The 17,233-nt window shown below is 42.4% G+C and overlaps 1 protein-coding gene across 3 annotated transcripts in view; it reads left to right on the forward strand.

The window, feature by feature from the left end:
* LOC134943637 (uncharacterized) overlaps window positions 1–17,233 on the forward strand; it is a 235,073-nt gene that overhangs the window by 99,832 nt on the left and 118,008 nt on the right. For 2 of the 3 annotated variants that reach the window (XM_063932372.1, XM_063932371.1), the window contains exon 1: window positions 9,611–9,721. The exons of the other annotated variant lie outside the window; for it this stretch is intronic. The gene's annotated coding sequence lies outside the window, so the exon portion shown is untranslated. Of the gene's footprint in view, window positions 1–9,610; window positions 9,722–17,233 lie in introns of those variants that run through there. 3 annotated transcript variants of the gene reach the window in all.

Consider the following 17,233-nt stretch of genomic DNA (forward strand, 5'->3'; position numbering starts at 1 on the left):
CAGGCGCCGTTGAACAGGTGAGTATAATTGTTTTATTATGTTTTGCACCTGTCTATGTGTATATATACCTGTCATGACATTCATTTGGCTAGTTAGGCCCTGAGGACGGGGTTATCCCCGAAACATGTCGGAATAAACTAACCATCTTTCTTCAAATACAAGTCTGCTGAGTGCCGCCTATTGTTGTTACCTTCTGTCTACATTGGGAGAGTTATTCATCTTCCCCAGGAGGGCACCGCAGCCCATTATCATCACGAGCAGGGAGTGCCGGGACTGTTTGTTTGGATATATATATATATATATATATATATATATATATATATAGTAACAGGAGAGGCACTTTGCCACCTGTAAGCAATACACAGGGTCCTGGGGGTGGATGGGAGGTGTGGATGGACCGGGTTCCCATCCATTTGGCCCAGACCAGGTCTTATAGGCTTCTTAGCCCAAGAAGCTGCTTCATCAGCCAGCACCTGGGTGCTGGGTTTAAAGCAGAGTCTCTCCCATGAGTCAGGGCTCCTGAAGGAAATTAGTGTCCAGGTGATAGGCCAGCTAGGGACAGTGGGATCCGGAGGGCTGGGCCACTAGTGTCAGGATGCCGGGACCTGAAAGGGTTCCTTATTGAGGAAGAGGGAGTGAGGCAGGGCCTAACCTCCCTGGTTGTTTATACTTAAGATAGTGATCTTTGTTTTATGTGTTTCTCTGTATTTGAGCTACCTGAATAAAAGGTGTTTGTTGTTTTTGCACAAGCCTGGAGTCGGTTGCAGGTGGAATTTTTGTAGCAGAGCACATTCTAGCAAGACTCCTGTTACAATATATATAAATATATATATATATATATATATATATATATATAGATATATAGATATATATATATATATATATATATATATAATAATAAACGGAATGCCCAGTCTTGTGCTAATATATATCTAAGCTGCACCTCTAAGGAACCCTCTGTTTGCACGGGTTCAAGGATGGAATACTAGAGATGTGCACCGGAAATGTTTCGGGTTTTGTGTTTTGGTTTTGGATTCGGTTCCACGGCCGTGTTTTGGCAAAACCTCCCTTAAAATTTTTTGTAGGATTCGGGTGTGTTTTGGATTTGGGTGTTTTTTAAAAAAAAAAACCCTCAAAAACAGCTTAAAATATAGAATTTGGGGGTAATTTTGATCCTATAGTATTATTAACCTCAATAACCATAAATTCCACTAATTTCCAGTCTATTCTGAACAATATTATTTTTAGTCCTAAAATTTGCACCGGGGTCGCTGGATGACTAAGCTAAGCGACCCAATTGGCCGGCACAAACACCTGGCCCATCTAGGAGTGGCACTGCAGTCTCAGACAGGATGGCACTTTAAAAAAATTGGCCCCAAGCATCACATGATGCAAAGATAAATAATAAAAAAAAGAGGTGCAAGATGGAAATGTCCTTGGGCCCTCCCACCCACCCTTATGTTGTATAAACAGGACATGCACATTTTAACAAACCTATCATTTCAGCCACAGGGTCTGCCACACGACTGTGTCTGAAATGACTGGTTGGTTTGGGCCCCCACCAAAAATAGAAGCAATCAATCTCTCCTTGCTCAAACTGGCTCTACAGAGGCAAGATGTCCATCTCATCATCATCCTCCGATTCCTCACCCCTTTCACTGTGTACATCCCCTTCCTCACAGAGTATTAATTTGTCCCCACTGGAATCCACCATCTCAGGTCCCTGTGTACTTTCTGGAGGCAATTGCTGGTGAATGTCTCCACGGAGGAATTGATTAAAATTCATTTTGATGAACATCATCTTCTCCACATTTTGTGGATGTAACCTCGTACGCCAATCACTGACAAGGTGACCGGCTGCACTAAACACTCTTTCGGAGTACACACTGGAGGGGGGGCGACTTAGGTAAAATAAAGCCAGTTTGTGCAAGGGCCTCCAAATTGCCTCTTTTTCCTGCCAGTATACGTATGGACTGTCTGACGTGCCTACTTGGATGCTGTCACTCATATAATCGTCCACCATTCTTTCAATGGTGACAGAATCATATGCAGTGACAGTAGACGACATGTCAGTAATCGTTGGCAGGTCCTTCAGTCCGGACCAGATGTCAGTCTTCGCTCCTGACTGCCCTGCAGCACCGTCAATCTCTCCAGCTGCTTCTGCAAAAGCCTGATGAGGGGAATGACCTGACTCAGGCTGGCAGTGTCTGAACTGACTTCACGTGTGGCAAGTTCAAAGGGTTGCAGAACCTTGCACAATGTTGAAATCATTCTCCACTGCGCTTGAGTCAGGTGCATTCCCTTTCCTTTGCCTATATCGTAGGCAGATGTATAGGCTTGAATTGCCTTTTGCTGTTCCTCCATCTTCTGAAGCATATAGAGGGTTGAATTCCACCTCGTTACCAACTCTTGCTTCAGCTGATGGCAGGGCAGGTTCAGGAGTGTTTGCTGGTGCTCCAGTCTTCAGCACGCGGTGGCTGAATGCCGAAAGTGGCCCGCAATTCTTTGGGCCACCGACAGCATCTCTTGCACGCCCCTGACGTTTTTTAAAAAATTCTGCACCACCAAATTCAATGTATGTGCAAAACATGGGACGTGCTGGAATTTGCCCACATGTAATGCAGGCACAATATTGGTGGCGTTGTCCGATGTCACAAATCCCCAGGAGAGTCCAATTGGGGTAAGCCATTCTGCGATGATGTTCCTCCGTTTCCGTAAGAGGTTGTCAGCTGTGTACCTCTTATGGAAAGCGGTGATACAAAGCGTAGCCTGCCTAGGAATGAGTTGGCGTTTGCGAGATGCTGCTACTGGTGCCGCCGCTGCTGTCCTTGCTGCGGGAGGCAATACATCTACCCAGTGAGCTGTCACAGTCATATAGTCCTGAGTATGCCCTGCTACACTTGTCCACATGTCCGTGGTTAAGTGGACATTGGGTACAACTGCATTTTTTAGGAATCTGGTGAGTCTTTTTCTGATGTCTGTGTACATTCTCGGTATTGCCTGCCTAGAGAAGAGAAACCTAGATGGTATTTGGTACCGGGAAGACACTACCTCAAGGAAATCTCTAAGTCCCTGTTAACTAACGCCGGATACTGGACGCACGTCTAACACCAACACAGCTGCCAAGGCCTGAGTTATCCGCTTTGCAACAGGATGACTGCTGTGATATTTCATCTTCCTCGCAAAGGACTGTTGGACAGTCAATTGCTTACTGGAAGTAGTACAAGTGGTCTTCCGACTTCCCCTCTTGGATGATGATCGACTCCCAGCAGCAACAACAGCAGCGCCAGCAGCAGTAGACGTTACACTCAAGGATCCATCGGAGGAATCCCAGTCAGGAGAGGACTCGTCAGACTTGACAGTGACATGGCCTGCAGGACTATTGGCTTTCCTGTCTAAGGAGGAAATTGACACTGAGGGAGTTGGTGGTGTGGTTTGCAGGAGCTTGGGTACAAGAGGAAGGGATTTAGTTGTCAGTGGACTGCTTCCGCTGTCACCCAAAGTTTTTGAACTTGTCACTGACTTCTGATGAATGCGTTCCAGGTGACGTATAAGGGAGGATGTTCCTAGATGGTTAACGTCCTTACCCCTACTTATTACAGCTTGACAAAGGCAACACACGGCTTGACACCTGTTGTCTGCATTTCTGTTAAAATAATTCCACACCGAAGAGGTGATTTTTTTTGTCATTTGACCAGGCATGTCAATGGCCATATTCATCCCACGGACAACAGGTGTCTCGCCGGGTGCCTGACTTAAACAAACCACCTCACCATCAGAATCCTCCTTGTCAATTTCCTCCTCAGCGCCAGCAACACCCATATCCTCATCCTGATGTACTTCAACAGTGACATCTTCAATGTGACTATCAGGAACTGGACTGTTGGTGCTCCTTCCAGCACTTGCAGGGGGCGTGCAAATGGTGGAAGGCGCCACCTCTTCCCGTCCAGTGTTGGGAAGGTCAGGCATCGCAACCGACACAATTGAACTCTCCTTGGGGATTTGTGATTTAGAAGAATGCACAGTTCTTTTTCTGGGCTTTTGCCAGCTTAACTCTTTTCATTTTTCTAGCGGGAGGATGAGTGCTTCCATCCTCATGTTAAGCTGAACAACTAGCCATGAACGCAGGCCAGGGCCTCAGCCGTTCCTTGCCACTCTGTGTCGTAAATGGCACATTGGCAAGTTTACGCTTCTCCTCAGACACTTTTAATTTAGATTTTTGGGTCATCATTTTACTGAACTTTTGCTTTTTGGATTTTACATGCTCTCTACTATGACATTGGGCATCGGCCTTGGCAAATGACGTTGATGGCATTTCATCGTCTCTGCCATGACTAGTGGCAGCAGCTTCAGCACTAGGTGGAAGTGGATCTTGATCTTTACCTATTTTACCCTCCACATTTTTGTTCTCCATTTTTTAATGTGTGGAATTATATGCCAGTAATATTATTATATCAATAGCAATGGCCTACTGTACTGTACTACTATATACTGCTCACAACAATGCAGCACAGATTTGGATACTTGAAGTGACACGGAGCTGCAAGATACAGCAATGGCGTACTGTACAACTATATACTGTTCGTCACCAAAATGCTGCACTGTACTACTATATATACTGCTCACAACAATGCAGCACAGATATGGATACTTAAAGTGACACAGAGCTGCAAGATACAGCAATGGCCTACTGTACTGTACAACTATATACTGTTGGTTACCAAAATGCTGCACTGTACTACTATATATACTGCTCACAACAATGCAGTACAGATATGGATATTTGAAGTGACACGGAGCTGCAAGATACAGCAATGGCCTACTGTACTGTACAACTATATACTGTTGGTCACCAAAATGCTGCACTGTACTACTATATATACTGCTCACAACAATGCAGCACAGATATGGATACTTGCAGTGACACGGAGCTGCAAGATACAGAAATGGCCTACTGTACTGTACAACTATATACTGTTGGTCACCAAAATGCTGCACTGTACTACTATATATACTGCTCACAACAATGCAGCACAGATATGGATACTTGAAGTGACATGGAGCTGCAAGATACAGCAATGGCCTACTGTACTGTACAACTATATACTGTTGGTCACCAAAATGCTGCACTGTACTACTATTATATATATAGTATATACTGGTCACACAACAATGCAGCAGATATTGAGCGCTGATCAGGATACTGTCTAGAACTGAGTCTGACATGGAGCTGCAAGATACAGCAATGGCCTACTGTCATGTACTAATATAATATACTGGTGGTCCCCACAATGCAGCACACTGAGCACAGATATTTGCAGCACACTGAGCACAGATATGGAGCTTTTCAGGGAGAGAACGTAGCCACGTCCTCTCCGTTCAATCTCCAATGCACGAGTGAAAATGGCGGCGACGCGCGGCTCTTTATACGGAATACGAATCTCGCGGGAATCCGACAGCGGAATGATGACGTTCGGCCTCGTTCGGGTTAACAGAGCAAGGCGGGAAGATCCGAGGCTGCCTCGGACCTGTGAAAAACACGTGAAGTTCGGGGGGTTCGGATCTCGATGAACCGAACCCGCTCATCTCTAAGGAATACTAAAGGAATATTATAGAGGAATGAGATATGAGGGCTCTATGAGTTTTCCTACTTAAAGTCAAGTTTATCACCTAATGCATATTACAGCATACATTGGTCCTGAGATTAACAATATTAATTAAAAATTTGACAGATTCCAGATCATATAAAAACTGTACGGATTGTAGAAAAGGAAACTACATACAAATACAGCAAGTGCATAAAATCATCTATTCTCACTAATATACATTTAAACATTCTCAAGATTTTCCCAAACTGTGTCCACTTGTGACTAGCTCTAGGCCTCTGAATAAGATGATAAAGATGATATTCATAAAGTAACATAGGGGAACATTTACTAAGCAGTAATAAAAGCGGAGAAGTGAGCCAGTGGAGAAGTTGCCCCATCAACCAATCAGCAGCTCTGTATAATTTTATAGTATGCAATTTATAGATGTTATTTCAGTGCTGATTGGTTGCCATGGGCACTTCTCCACTGGCTCACTTCTCCGCTCTTATCACTGCTTAGTAAATGTCCCCCACAGTAACATATCTAAATTTAGCACATCTACGATCAGTTACTCAGACATATAGGGGGATGCCCAGCACAGGGCTAATCCGCCCCACATGTCTATCCCTACTCACCCCCTAGCTGCACTGGCAGAGGGCTACCCGCCGAGTCCTGTGTCCCAGCGGCTGTGTGTGACATCACGCAGCAGCTGTGGCCCACCCCCACAATGGTCTGGACACACCTGCGTTATCCAGACCACGCCCCACCGACGGCACTCTAACGCCGTTATATTGTTCAGGTTTTTGATACCTGCGCCCAACCCTGTACTCGATGTGAGAATCAAGTGTCTATAGGTCTGTAAATATGTTTATTTTTGCTCAGTATAACAGACAGTACAATATTGCATATATATTAGTCCATACGTAATTTGAGTGATCACACAGTATTATTTATGTTTATAGCAGTAGCATGCATGCAGTGTGAACAAACCGATGTATAGAGAAATTAATGCAAACTAATTTGCATTAACTGTTTATTACTGTATTCATCATACAACATCAAGTTTACACTCATTTCTCTACACATTGGTTTGTTCACACTGCATGCATGCTACTGCTATGAGCATAGATAATACTGTGTGATCACTCAAATTACATGTGGACTGAAAGTATCCAACGCGTTTCATCAGTATGACTTCTTCAGGGGTAAATCTAGGTGATAAACCTAACACTTACGGACACATAATAGATAGTGCCTAGGTAAACAGTGTCACAGAAAAGGACATCATAGGTGCTACGTACCAGATGTTTAGAATCAGAAACAAGTTTACTCTATGGACTTATCACAAACGGGTTTACAAGGAGTTTCAAAGTAGAAAATATCTCAAACCAAATGTAGTGGTAATTACTATTTTCACCAAATCAAGTTTTGGTAACATACAGGAATGAAACAGAAGAAATGAACAGGTGGTTGTAATCTAGATACATATGCATATATTGTAGTATAAAAGGTATGAGTAAAAGTGAGGTGCGAATCCCCTCCAGAGTGGAGAGCCTAATCTGAAGTTCAAGTGTAGATAAGGGACCTTATTAGGGTATCCCGTAAGGGACCGGATAAAATCAGTCCTAAAATAGTTGAAAAATAAATCATATATAAATAATAAAAATAAATAAGTAAATAAATGTATCAAGCCTTAGCCCTGATTAAGAACCATGTGGGTGTGTAGATCAGAGTTCCCATATGTTTAAACATATAGAGAATTATATGAATCCACGTTTGATGATACACAAAGTAGTGATAAAGTGTCCTAAAGGTCCAAAGAGAGGAGTAGTGATTACACTATATGAAGTATTAATTAAAATACAAGCTGATAATACTTAGGACACATTATTGGGGACTAATATTGTAAAGGTACAAAAGTACAAACAAGTAACTCAGGACATTCCCATATAGACATAAAAATAAATACTGAATGATGTTAAATTTGCAGTCTATAGGTGGAGTCATATCTCCTTACTAGTGTACAAAAGGTATTTAAATGTATACCTTAATCAAGAAATTTTTTATAAATACAGGTTTTAAACATTAGCTATTAGAATACAAAAACAAATGCTTTAAAATATACCAGAGTGATGAAAAGGTAGTTCAGTCATGAGTACTTACAATTCAGCAACCTACAGGCACATGTGCATCCTTCACCAATAGTGAGTGAGGTACAACTGACCTGGAGCCTCTATTTAAACTCCTGAGTCCGTGACATCACTTCCTCCCCCAGGGTATTCATAATATATGGAAACCGGGTTCATGCTCCAGTCCAAAAGAATAAAAAATATATATTATGTGAGCCCAGGGGCCGCACTCCTGTTAGGTTACAAATGTGGCCAAATTAGTTTAATAGTAAGTGCATATAATGCTTAATTGGAATGGGCGGAACACATTGCCAGTGGAACACATGCGTTCCACCGGCATAGCAGCGTGCGTTCCAACTGGGACTTCCAGTCAGCTGTGATGTCCTTCTGCCCACGGCCGCCAGGGAATTCTGCTGGTGGACCGCAGATCCACAGTGCATTCCACCAGCTAGAGTGAATGCGTTCCAGACGCTAATTGGGACGTGGATATTCAAGGAGGAAGGGGCAAGGGGGGAGAGGGGCTGGACTATTAGTCACTGCAGGTGGGGAACAAAAATTAATTAAGATACTGGGTCTAATAAGGATTATATGAGTGTTTGTGAGTGTACTGAATCAGCAAAAGCCTTTAAATAAATGTATACATGACATAGCCCTGAGGAGTGTGTGGATAAGAAATAACCCACTCGGGTACTAAGAGCCATTTAGTGAAAAAATGGCCCATTGGGCATCACATGTGCTTGAACTATGTACTTAATAAGGGTAACTATGGACCCTTAAGAGCCTTAGGGGCATAAAGATATATTTTTTTTAAATGGCTCATCTAGAAACCAGTAGGGAAATTTACTAAGGTCCCGATTCCATTTGAATCTATTCGAGTTTGTTTGTTTTTCTAAGTGCATCTCGGGAATTTACTAAACATTAAATTCGGCAGTGTTTGGGCCATTCGTATTTTTTTCCACGGTCGTCTACACAAATACGAATGAATAGACAATCGGTCAAATACGGTTGTTATTTCATACAACACGGTAATTTGCAAAGGATTCCTATTTCTGAACGAGGTAGTAAATACCTTCAGTGAAGAAATGCCATCTGAATCCATGGGCGCTCAAAGAAAACAGATAAAATAAACGCTCATAGTGTATTAAGTATGAACATATAACACCGAGTCTGTAACAGTCTCCTTGTGAGTCTAATACCTAATTTGCTGGTCTACTTTTTCAGGAGTAGACAATCACGCTTTTTATAGGGGCTGGATTTCCACCAGTGTCTGATATGCCTTGATGAAGACACTGTGAGTGTCGAAACGCGTCGGCTGGAGGATTCATTTGTGGTGGGGAAGACGTTTGGGACATCACCCGGAGAGTGGGACAGCTGGTCTGGGGACGCCCGAGTATACCATCTTGTAACTTGCTGTTTTGTCTACCGTTATCTGTAGACCACTTCAAAGGGTGAGAGACCATCCATTCCCCGCTTTTGCTGCTAATTGTTATATGTTCATGCTGTGATTAAAAAGTGTTACACTATCGGAGGCTATATTTCTCTCTTTTCGGGTACCACTTCTGGAGGAGGAGTTTAAAGGTCCTGATATCAGACACTGGTGGAAATCCTGCCCCTATAAAAAGCGTGATTGTCTACTCCTGAAAAAGTAGACCAGCAAATTAGGTATTAGACTCACAAGGAGACTGTTACAGACTCAGTGTTATATGTTCATACTTAATACACTATGAGCGTTTATTTTATCTGTTTTCTTTGAGCGCCCATGGATTCAGATGGCATTTCTTCACTGTCTCGTTAATTGAAGTGTTGGGTGACACTTTCTCGTCCATTCTGAGTTCAAGGGCAGCCAGTATTGGCGCACGGTATTTTATCAAAATTCATCTTTTTTCTAGTAAATACCTTCAACTCGGCCGCAAAATGCCTTGATTCGTAGAAAAGAAGACATTTCAAATAGAACTGCTTTTGGCTGGCATGTTTAACATCTCTCACTACTGTCCAATTGCTAAGGTAAGTGGTATAATATCCCTGTATGGTTTTGAAGATAGTGTTTAAGTTTTATTGTGTTATTGATAGGTTTTTAACAACATAACACTTTTTTCTGTATGCATTATACATTTAAATATTTAAAAAATGCAAGGAAATGTGGAATTAAAATTATAGTAGCACACTATTCTATGTGGAATTGTGTTAGCTTTGTGTATGTTTGGCCATGCTTTCACATATCCCTAAGGTAATTGTAAATAATAGAATTAACTGTTATTAAGAAAACTCTTCTCTATATCAATACTTAACTACTGCTGCATGTGTAAACTACGTTGCTTGAATGTCACCATGCATATTATATAGTTAAACAAATGTACTCTAATTACTCTAGAAAGAATTGACAGACATTTTTTTTTTTGCCTTGATTTTAGTTTTGGATATGTTAATTAGTAACATTTGTTTTCAAATAATAAACCATGGCCTTCATTTTGTAAAGAACATGTAAAATGATACTTGCATACAATTACCAATGTCCATTTCAAACACATGATTAAGATTAATTATTTTGCAGTTCATCCTCTGGATCTGGATGGCCCTTTCCCACTTGTGTCTGGTCGTGTTCGGCCAGAACGTCTTGGTGGTGAGGTTACAGGTGACATTAAGGAGGTTGTGGCTGTTGAACTGGTACTTGTTTGCTCAGATTGATGACTGAGATGCTGGGTTAGGGTAGTTAGAGTGACATTCAAGTTCCTAGTGGCTGTCGTGTGGGTTTCTATTATTTGGACCATGCTCTCTTGTGTGTTTTGTGTTGCAGTTAATATCTGCAGGTAGGGCTGTCATCAAAAATTGTGGGGCCCAGGACTGACAAATTAGACAGAGTCTCTCCCCATTAAAAAAGATTCTGCCACACTGCACCACCCCTCTGTGATGTCATACATTGTGACGTTACATATAGGTGGAGTGTTGCGGACCTACGGGAATGGTTCACAGAAAGCTGATGTACAGAGAAGGCTTGTTTCTTAGAAGTCCCCTCTGGGCATCTGTCTGCTATTGTTTCACAGCCTGGTGCAGCTCTCCAGGTATTAGAGGTAGGAGCCAGGGGTGGGCCCCCCTCCCTGTAAGGGCACGGGACACCAGTCCCCACAGACCCCACCTGATGGCTGCCCTGTCTGCAGGTATGATTGATGGAGCCTGTGATTCTCATCCATGATTCGTTGGTATGTGTCTAGCATCCTATTATTGTCTGTCCTCATTAATTCCAGGGTGTTAGCCATTCTGGTGAGTTCTGTGGTTTTCTGGTGTTGCTTCTGTATAATCTTGGGATGTGATGGGCCAGACTAGCAATAATTTGGGTTTTCCTACGCAAACAATCTAAGTTATTGGCTTGCTGGGTGGACCACCTGTCCTAAAAAGCCTGTTCCTGAGACTATGGTAGTGATATGGTAGGGCTTATATCCTGTTGTGGTGTCCTTTGAGTGGGCAGAGTAGACAAATGTGTAGTTGTTCTGTCAGGCGGTGGTATTACTGTGAGATTTAAGGTGAATGTCCCTTCATTGTCAGGTTCCTGCACTTGGCCTGGCTGAGTTGGGTGAAGAATGGGATTCCCTGAAATGAGAGACCAGTGGTGTTTAAGTATAAGCTTATTAACTAATGAAGAATATCCTATGTGTTATGTTTCCTAGGGCTACAAATGTTAAGTTACTTTAATTATTAATTAGTGGATGTTGTAGTTATCCACATTTTGTATATTTGTTGATTTGTTTGAGTCAATAATTTGCAAAATTATATTTATATTTTGTTTGCTAGCTATTGACAACATATGTCCATCAATTACTTGAGTTTAAGTAATTGAAGACCATAATGATAAGTGTGTTAGTGGTGCATTATTTACATCACCACTTTGTTACTAAGCTGCTGCCTTAAACAGGCATGTGTACTGGCCATGAAGACACACCTAGACTGTGTTTCCATGGTGGCGATACGTGTGTGGATGGACCTACAAAAAAAATTAATAGTTTTCCCAAATTGATGTGAAAACACACCCAGTGCTAATGTACTTGCCAGCATCATCGGCATCCTCAGCATCAGTAGGGGTGGAGATTGGCCCAGAGGCTCTTTGTGACTTTTTGGAGACTGCAAATGTATATGAAGCATTTTATTTTAAACCAAACAATTCAAACAACACACATATGTCTCTACTCATGAATTCAAAACTCGTGTTTATCAAAATTAAAAAAATAATGTATATTAAAAGAATACATTATCAAAAATGTTTGCATACTTTCGAAACAACTATAACAGTGTGTACACATGGTGAGATCCTTGCTATGCCAGATTTTCACTTGCGATTTCCCTTGAACTCCCCGGAGCGCAGATAGCACAGATTTTGACTAACTTTTCTTGAGATATGGACTATGTGTGCTTACGATTTTGGCTTATGTGAGATGTCATTGACATGTGAGATGAACTAGATAGTACACCGATCTAGCAAGGATTGACTTGCCTGCACAGTCTATATTTTCTTGTGATGCCGACCTGGCGGGACCGCGCATCGGGATCGATTCGGGATCCCAGGGGGCCTTTACCTTGCGATCTGCACTAACTTTTCTTGTGATTTTGAAAAATAACAGTACAATGCATACCTTAAACAATTTTTAAATTAGTGCATCATCAAAATGACTATATTAAAATACACAACTTACCAGCCTGCTTGGGCCGATCTGAATCCTGGACATAAGTCCCCCTCACTACTTCCGGAGGAATCAGGTTCTGCAGGGGCTCCTGATACTCTAAATAAGAGGCCACAAAAGGATGCCCACCTTCTGTTTGGCATGCAGACTTGGCCTCCTTGGCCAATTTGGCTTTCACACGGCACTTTATATTGTAGAACCTCTTTCTACATGTCTCCTCGGTTCACCTCACCAAGCCCTCACTATTAACAGCATCAACCACCTTCTTCCAGATGGCTGTTTTCTTACGGGATGAGACCTTAGCAGCCTCTGCGCCAAAAAGCTGCTGATGGTACCTCATAATCACCTGCACCAGGGCCATATTTTCATCAAAAGTGAACTTAACATTGTGCCCTGTCTTGGTCCTGGTGCGTAGCTGCAGAGCCACATCACTCTCACTAGAGGACTCCGGCGCATCCTCTGCGACCTCCTCCCCCTCACCCTCCTCACTAACCTCCTCCACTTCACCCCCCTCACTAACCTCCCTCACCTCCCTCATTAACTTCCTCCACCTCACTAACCTCTGCATGTAACATACTTAAGACAAACAACACAGAACACTAAAAAATAAAGACAAACAAAACACACTCCTCTACCTCTACACAGCACCCCTCCCCCCCCCCCACACACACACACACAGAAACACTTACAAGAGACTAAATGAAAAAACACTGACAGAAAATATGACAAACAACTAACAATACAACAATAAAGATAACTTTCAAACACAATACATTAATCAGAATTCGTAATATATAAAAGCACTACACTCACCAACTCCTCAGACCACTATCTTTCACCTCTCCACTAACTAAACCTAATAGGTGTGAACGGTTTGGGCCGTATTTATATTTGGGGCGCACTGACCACAAAACACTGCCGCACTTGAAAATTATGAAACATGCATCCAAATATCCATGTTCGGCCGGACACAAACACATACAGACGGAAAACACACCCCAGAAATACGAATGACTTCGACATCGGAAAATACGAATATGACAAACACGGTAGCTTAGTAAATTACCGAGTACAAAAACAAAAAGTTGCAATTTTGCACGGCCGATTTCAGTCAACTTCTATTTTGACTGAAATCGGCCAAAATACGGATCTTAGTAAATATACCCCCAGGAGTCCATCCAACAATAGAAAAAAGGACCCAAACATTCACACCCTGCAATTAAAGGTATAATGAGGTAAATTACATGAGAAAACCCCCCCCCCCCCCCCGCCCATATAACTTAAAATATAAAAGAAACTCACTACTTTCATCACTCATGCATTTACAAAGGGAATGTCACTATTGATTAACATGTCAACAAAAACAATAATCAGAGCCATCCAGGCACCCAAAAATGCAGTTATTAATTGTTCTATGGAAAGAAATAAAATATGTCAGACGGGTTGAAATTTGGTCAGGCCGAGTAGGGCTCGGGGCACCCTCATAAGGGTCATTTTGGAGACAAGTTGAAAATGAAATTAACTAGGGACAAAATTAAACTCTCCCTTTTTGCAAGGTTCAGATCTTTATTGCCCCCTCTTGGTCATCCTTGATCTGTTCGATCATTGTGAATTTAAAGTTTGATATATTAATCTCAGGATTATGGATCTTAGTAAAATTCCTGGGGAGGCTGTGCGTATTAACCCTATTCTTAATATTCTGCATGTGTTCTTGTATACGGATTTGATCCATCTTTTAGTTTTCTCATTATAGTTCAGGCCACAATTACAGGATATCTTGTAGATTACGTACTCAGAATTGCATGTCATGGATTGGGTTAGGGTATATATCCTTCCATTATCCAGTTTATGGCTGAATTGTAGCTTATTTGTATGGAATGCAGCCAGATCTTTTTTCTAAAAGTTTTTTTTCTGGTGTTGTTGGGTTTTCTTTCATCCTGTCTCACTCTACTCAGCGCCAATAGGTTTTTCAGGTTAGTGGCTCTGCGAAAGACCAGATTGGGTTTAGAGGGAGGGTGCAGCCTTAGTATAGGGTCCTTAAGGAGAATTCCCCAGTGGTGTTCGATGACTTTCCTCATGGAATGGTTTTCATGGTTAAATTGGGTTATGAATGATCTGCTTTGCCATGCTTTCTTTTCTTTTGATTTCTGGGTTAGCATGTCATCCCTGTTCTTAATAGAGGCCTTATATCTCACCTCTTCAATAAAAGTCAGATCATAGCCTATATATCATAGTCAATAAATCGATTGCAGAGAAGTTGAGATAGATTATCACCAATAGTCATTTAGGTTACTGTAATTTCGTCTAACACTGTTCCTCATCCGCAGTGACTAATAGTCTAGTACTAATAATTCATTTTTGTACCCCACCCGCAGTGACTAATAGTGCCGCCTCCTCCTGGCTCTTGAATATCCACGTCCCAGTTAGTGGCTGGAATGAATTCACATTAGCTGGAGGAATGCACTGTGGATCTGTGCTCCACTAGCAGAATTCCCCGGCAGCCGTGGACGGAAGTACGTCACCGCCGACCGGAAGTCCCAGTTTGAACGCACGCTGCATTGCCGGTGGAACGCAATGCGGAAGTGCATTCCACCCATTCCAATTAAGTGCTACCCGCGCTTATTTTTAAACTAACTTGGCCACATTTATATCCTAACAGGAGTGCGGCCCCTGGGCTCACACAATATATACTTTTTATCCTTCTGGACTGAAGTATGCACACAGTATTATGAATATCCTGTACCACTGTTGGTGAACGATGCACATGTGCCTGTAGGTTGCTGACTTGTAAGTACTCATGACTGAACTACCTTTTCATCACTCTGGTATTTTTATTTATTTTTTAAATGTATTTATTCAAATTTTTCAATAATAAACATACACTTTGAAAAGGTACATTCTCCATAGCACTATCATTTGTAGCCACATAACACTCCCAGAATTGGAGAAATAATACAATATACACATCCAATACTTAATAAACAAGACATTCAAACGATAAGACAAAGACAGGGGGGAAGGGGGGGGATACGCATACTTTGAATTAGGCTACACATTTCACGCCAGGAAGGCTACATAACAGAGCGCGCCATGGCCAATAGCTCCATCGAGTAGGAGCTCTAGCGGTGTGAAGGTTAACGAAAATCACAAAATAATCACTCCAGCTAGGGTCTTATATAGTGGGTTGTGGGAGGGGGGGGTGCATATCTCTCTCAGGGTCGTTCTTTTCAGCGAGTCAAAAAATTTAAGGATATGAGACCTAAGCATGGGATCCAGAACTTCAATAAACGGTCCCCACTTCTTATAGAACAAATGAGCATGCTTGTCCACATCGTATAGGGCAGATTGTCTATCATAATACATAGTCGACTTCACCATACACAGAAGTTGCTCTAGTCTGGGGGGGGGGGGATCTATGGATCCATTGCGTCAGAATAGCCTTCTTTGCCTGTGTGAAAAACACGTAGAGGAAGGGGCGTAGGGGGAGGGTCTCAGCCGGTAGATCCCCATAAGAGAGATGCAAACCCAGCAGTGCCTTAGGTGATAAGGGGAGACGCAACCCAAGTTTACTGTTTAAATACCATAGAATTTTATTCCAAAATCTTTGTATCTTGGGGCAGCTCCAAAATACATGCATCAGGGTTGCATGTGGTGCTCTGCATTTAATACATTGTCCGGAATCCAAAGGCACCATATGGCTCCTCTGACTAGGGGATATATATGCTCGGTTTAAAAATTTTACATGGATCTCCTGTAGGTTTGAAGAGTGTAGAGCTTTAAAAATACCGGGTAGAGGGCGGAAAAAATCAGTTATGGACCCTTGCATAGAGAAGTCTACCTTCCATTTTTCGAATAGCTGACTCCATAACCTATCCACAACACCAGGGAGAAGGTCCCAATATAGCCATTTTGTTTTATAGGGTAGCTTAGTAGTTCGAGTGAGTAAGGAGGTGAGGGAGTCAGAACCACCGGGGTGGAGCAATGCGTCGGGTAGGGATTGTACATAATGCCTAACTTGGAGATACATGAAGAATTCCGATTGATGTACACCATACATCTCCACCAGCCCAGAAAAAGAATACACCAAACCTCCAGGATCAAAAACATCTCTGATGCTACTGATTCCCTTAGCTCGCCACACTTCGAATTTTGCATTCTCCAAGGGAGGGGTAAAACAAGGATTCCCACTAGAGATGAGCGCCTGAAATTTTTCGGGTTTTGTGTTTTGGTTTTGGGTTCGGTTCCGCGGCCGTGTTTTGGGTTCGAACGCGTTTTGGCAAAACCTCACCGAATTTTTTTTGTCGGATTCGGGTGTGTTTTGGATTCGGGTGTTTTTTTCCAAAAACACTAAAAAACAGCTTAAATCATAGAATTTGGGGGTCATTTTGATCCCAAAGTATTATTAACCTCAAAAACCATAATTTACACTCATTTTCAGTCTATTCTGAATACCTCACACCTCACAATATTATTTTTAGTCCTAAAATTTGCACCGAGGTCGCTGTGTGAGTAAGATAAGCGACCCTAGTGGCCGACACAAACACCGGGCCCATCTAGGAGTGGCACTGCAGTGTCACGCAGGATGTCCCTTCCAAAAAACCCTCCCCAAACAGCACATGACGCAAAGAAAAAAAGAGGCGCAATGAGGTAGCTGTGTGAGTAAGATTAGCGACCCTAGTGGCCGACACAAACACCGGGCCCATCTAGGAGTGGCACTGCAGTGTCACGCAGGATGGCCCTTCCAAAAAACCCTCCCCAAACAGCACATGACGCAAAGAAAAAAAGAGGCGCAATGAGGTAGCTGTGTGAGTAAGATTAGCGACCCTAGTGGCCGACACAAACACCG

Source organism: Pseudophryne corroboree, chromosome 7 (assembly GCF_028390025.1).
Source record: "Pseudophryne corroboree isolate aPseCor3 chromosome 7, aPseCor3.hap2, whole genome shotgun sequence".
NCBI lineage: Eukaryota > Metazoa > Chordata > Amphibia > Anura > Myobatrachidae > Pseudophryne > Pseudophryne corroboree.